At 39.5% G+C, this 5,282-nt stretch overlaps 1 long non-coding RNA gene across 1 annotated transcript in view; it reads right to left on the bottom strand.

Annotated features, from left to right (window-relative positions):
- Window positions 1-2,595, bottom strand: part of LOC109303735 — a 16,278-nt gene extending 13,683 nt beyond the window's left edge. Inside the window, exon 1 of the long non-coding RNA XR_002099203.1 lies at window positions 2,496-2,595. This is a non-coding gene — a long non-coding RNA (uncharacterized LOC109303735). The remainder of the gene's footprint in view (window positions 1-2,495) is intronic.
- Between the last annotated feature and the right edge of the window lie 2,687 nt (window positions 2,596-5,282).

Genomic DNA, 5,282 nt, shown 5'->3' with positions numbered 1-5,282 from the left:
AACATCAAACTCAATTTATTCTCTATTATGCTAACTTTGCCATGAATACACAGAAAGACTTTGCAAATCTGTGATATCATCAATGCGATTAGTGGTTGTTTGACAACGAGCTTGGCTATGTTCGGTTTGCCAGCAGTTACATATATCCAAAGAACAATGTAAATTTTATTTCCTTATAAAATCAACAGAGAGAGCTAGATGCCCAATTTCCCCTATATAGGAATGAGAAGAGAGAGGAGACTCTGAAGGGCAATTTAGAGTACCCAAGTAACAAAACAAACAAACAAACAAAAAAAAGCAAAATGGTCCTCCTGTACTCTGGATCTTAGCTAATTATATAACACTGAATCAAGCATCTTAGTTCACTTCATTCTGAGCTTCTAATTATTCTTACAGTAAGCATTGTGAATTTGGTGACACTGACCTTTTTGTAAAATAATTTGGTAGTTAAAATACTCCAATAGGAAGCTCGAGACATGGACTTCTGGCTCACCTCAACAGGTCGGTTATCAAATCTGTATGTCTGAATTTCTCAGAGTGCCCAAGGTACCATGCTGTTATCAGCCAGACTTTCACTGGGGACTAGGCATCTAGCTCTGCTTTTCCTTTTTAAAAAGGTGGTCTGGCAGTGGCAATGAAATTCATTTAGGAAATCTTCTAAAGAGGAAATACGATTATAGGAGCAGGGAAAATAGGATAAAAAGGAAAACAATAGAAAGTGAAAATGAGACAAGAATAAAGAAAAAGAATAGAAAATAAAAAGGAGGACAGAAGATGAAGAGATATATTTTTTTATTGTGCAGAGATTAAAATTCTACAAGGAAATTCTCATCTCATTTTCAGTACTGGTATCCAGAATGTCACAAACATTTCTTAGATATATCAATAATCTCAGTTCTGGTGCATCAATTTAATATAGTTCTTGGAAAAAGACTGAATATTTTTATATTCACTCTAAATATTTGTACATTTTGCCTGCCTAAATTCCATCTGTTTATTGTACAAATTACTGATACAGCAAAAATATCCCCATGTAAATTGGTGTTCAAAAGAGGGGATTCTCTGGCAGCCTAACTCTTGGTCTGAAGAGAAAAAGCACTTATAAGAAAAATAAAATGGTTTTATAGCAATACACATGGACTGATTGATGTAAAATTATTGTATAATAATCATTTTCCTCACAAAATAGTCTAACTAAATGATAAAATTAGGTATGGCTTCACATGAACATGTTTAAAAATAAACATTATTAGTAAGAATAAATCACTCAGTTAAATTATAATTTAAGAAATAAGCACCAGAGGAGAAAGATATTAAAAGTATGATATTAAGTAATTAAATAGTATAAAGGTAGCATACATTGCCTATTTTCTTAAATACACAGCTAAGTCACAATAAGTCCTTCCTGGTTTTTCACTGTGTTAATTAGGGAATAAAGGTTATACTTATCATCTTGTATTTTTAAGGTACAGTATTAAGATCTTGGCTTGAACTTGGAACTATAAATCATGCAACTACTGGTGTCCCTACAATCTTCACTCTATGAATATTGCAGTTCCCAGGACATGAATAATTAAATCAAACCTTTCTCTGGTTTTTCTATCAATGAGACCCTAAAACTCCCACTTTCTATTTACATTTAAGCATCTTCAGGTTGAAGTTTTCCAGTAGTTATTGAAAGCATTTCTTCCAGTAGAAATGTTGCTATAGCTTAAGAACAATCTTCCTTTTCCCCCACTTGTAGTATAACTTTGAAATCAGACTCTACAAAGTCTCCCACAATCCAGAGACTGTTCTCATGATGGATGCCACAGGTTATTATGATAGCTACAGATCCAGTATTTTAAAAGAAGCATTTTCGTACTATGAAATTTAGTTTTATTATTGTCTCTAGGAAACATTGGAGGATTTGCAGTGTCTTCACATTGAAAATCTGCTAGGAATACAATCTTTGTTTTATTGTTGGTCATTACTCATTGTTTTGCATAATTTCTAGGATCAGCATGGTCAAAATTTCAGCAAGCTGTGTTTCTACCACAATGCTCTTGATATATTTCTTTGTTAATAATCCCTCAGCTTCTTGGAACTGGAACCCCAAATATTCAATTACTTTGCTATTAGACAATATAAAACTGGACAATTTTGTTATTGATAGGATGTCTTCCCATGTTTCCATAATTGCCTGTATCATAGATGTTCAAGTTTCCTTTTGGCCATCATAGAGAGCAGGTGGCATCAACTGCTTCCTTCAGATACTGAAATACTTGACAGAGGCATGATCAGAAGTCAGACTCAAGGGTCAGTTTTAGTATCATTTTGTATTATTCTTGGATTCCAGTAGCATAGTTTTAGATATGGGCACAATCATAGGATCATAGAAAATAAGGGTTGGAAGGGACCTCTGGAGATTATCTAATCCAACCCCCTGCTCAAAGCAGGACCATCCACAACTAAATCATTCCAGCCAAGGGATTTTCTATCCGGGTCTTAAAAACCTAGAGAGTCCACAGCCTTTCTGGATAATGTGTTCCAGTATTTTACTACCCTCCTAGTGAGAAAATTCTTCCTAATATCTAACCTAAGCTTCCCTTGCCATAACTTCGGACTGTTGCTCCTTGTTCTGTCATGTGCCACCACTGAGAACAGTCTAGCTCCATCCTCTTTTGAACCCCACTTCAGGTAGTTAAAGGTTACTACTAAATCTCCTCAGTCATCTCTTCTGTAGATTAAACAAGCCCAATTCCAACAGAACTCTCCTCATAAATCATGTGCCCCGTCCCCTGGATCATTTTTGTTGGCCTCCGCTGGACTTTCTCCAATTTCTCTACATTCTTTCTGTAGTGGGGGGCCCAAAACTGAACACAGCACTCCAGATGTGGCCTCACCAGTACTGAATAGAGGAGAATAATCACTTCCTTTTCCTGGCATCAATACTACAAATGCAGCCCCATATGCCATTAGTTTTCTTGGGCATGTCCACACATGCAGGCATGTACACTTGCAGCAGCTCAAATAGGAATGGCACAAATTTGGGCTAGGGATTTTTGCCGCAGTGCACGTGCCTGGACATGCACTTTGGTGTGGGACAAGATTTGCCACCAGGGGCAAAATGACCCTGCCCTGCTCCTCCTGGATCTGCATCCAGAGGGAGCTAAAGCCTGGGGCCAGCACCTATGCTGGCCCCAGCAGTATAGAAACCTGTCCTATGCTGGCCACAGTGGTATAAAAAGCTGCCCTGACAAGCTACTTGCTCTTGGGAGCTTCTGGGGCCTGGCCAATTGGTATCTGGGGACACTAGCCCCTTGTGCCACCTGTACTGTTAAAGAAGTCCTAACCTAGATTTCCCTGCACTCTCTACCTACTGGTTTCCTGGTTGCCTCAAGGCATGTTCTGGGACCATATCTTACCCTACTTTTATTCTGTGGGCTCTTTTTATTTATTTATTTATTTTTGATACCTGGATTTCCAGGTATTGAATTTTGGAGCCCACACTGCAAATCTGCAGAGAACATTTCTTTTTGTTCCCAGCATGCCTCTTGTGGTGTCTCAAACTTCTTTGACATGCTGCAAGAGGCACATGCAGGCTTCTCTGGAAACACTGGTGGCTCATGCTCAGTTTATTGTCCACTGTAACCCGCAGGTCCTTTTTTGTAGAGCTGCTGCCCAGGCAATCTACACCCAGCCTGTATTGTTGCATGGGATTATTCTGTCCTAAGTGCAGGATTTTTCACTTGTCCTTGTTGAACCTCATGAGATTCCTTTTGACCCAATCCCCCAATATGTCTAGAGCACTCTGAATCCTAGCACTAGGGTTCTACCCTCCAACGTATCTATGCCCCCCAGCTTGGTGTCATTTGCATTTAATACTTATAGCTTCACATATAAAGATCACGCATTAGATTCAAAAGCACAACAGTAATTTGTAATTACACTTATAGAGTTACACTAAGCAGTAATAATACTGTAAATTTTGCTTGACATTGAGCTGACTCTTAATATATATTGTGTTTGACTTTATAGCTATTATAAGTGTGCTAATTTACATCTAGCCCTCTATGCTTGTTATTTTATCTACTACTCAAAACTTTAATAGGCCATTTAATTTAATTAAAGTTCAATGCAAGAGTAATTATTTTTCAAAATTGTATAAAGATGTAATTAGTAATATTAGAGAATATTCTTTTAAAAGTGTCTACAATCACAAGATAGGAACAAAACCATGAGCATACATACAGACATTCAGGAAGGTTAAGAGGAGGTAAGACTGAGTTAAAAAGGTTAAGAAGGGGAGCTTAGATTGAGGGCCATCTGATCTAAGGTAAGTCATGATAAGAGACCAGTGGGGGGCAGGGGGCTTGGAAGGATCAGGGGCAAGTAGCATCTGCAGGGGAGATTTGGGAGACTGGCGGGGCTAACAGAATCCACAGGGGGCTTGATGGGATTGAGGTGGCAAGCAGAGTCCACACAGGGCTTGGAGGGATTGGAAGTGCTATTTGGGTCTGGGGGGCAGGGGGGGGATGGGAAACTCTCTTCAGCCCTCATGACCAGGAGCTGTTTTTAGATCCCCACCACCTCACCCACAAACAACCCCCCACATCCTGCCTGCCCAGGCCACACAAATTGATCAACTCCTGGCACCAGCAAATGCTGGCAAAACTGGCACAGGGACAAACTTGCAGGATGGTGGGTTTTGTGGGCTTGGGGGTGGGGGGTTGGCTGGTCCATCAGGAGGTTGTTCATTTAGAGGAGGAGTGAGGGACTGGAGGGCTAAACGTAGTCTGGTGCCATGAAGGTGGGTAGGAAAAGTGCAGCCCCAGAGCAGGGGCCAGTGGCTGGTCTTTCACAGCCCCAGAGCTGCACTGAGAACTGTAGAGAAATTCAGTTAGATGGTCTCACTGAACCTGATCTAAGTTAGACTACCTCTGTAGTACAATTCATTTAGATTGGGTCAGCCATTTTTTAGACCAGTGTAAACTTCCTGAATTTCTGACAGTTCATACTTAAGATCCCTAGTTAGGTTAATCTAAAATAGCCACTGGATGGCTATTTTAATGCAATCTAACCTCCCCAAACATCTGTACCTAGCTTGAGTATCACAGTAACCATGCAGCTGGTTATTTATACTAGTATATGGTCCTTATGTACATATTATTACATAACTTATATATCCAAGAAAAATATTTGCAATAGTGTTTAAAATGTGATATCAAGTTGTTTGTTGTTTGTAGGATAAAATTGTTCTAACACAACATCTGGGGAGGGGATGGGGATCAGAAGATGGC

Source organism: Gavialis gangeticus, unplaced genomic scaffold (genome assembly GCF_001723915.1).
Source record: "Gavialis gangeticus isolate Ggan-Ray unplaced genomic scaffold, GavGan_comp1, whole genome shotgun sequence".
NCBI lineage: Eukaryota > Metazoa > Chordata > Crocodylia > Gavialidae > Gavialis > Gavialis gangeticus.
The sequence above is the reverse complement of the archived record's forward strand: the minus strand, read 5'-3'. Positions and strand labels throughout refer to the sequence as shown.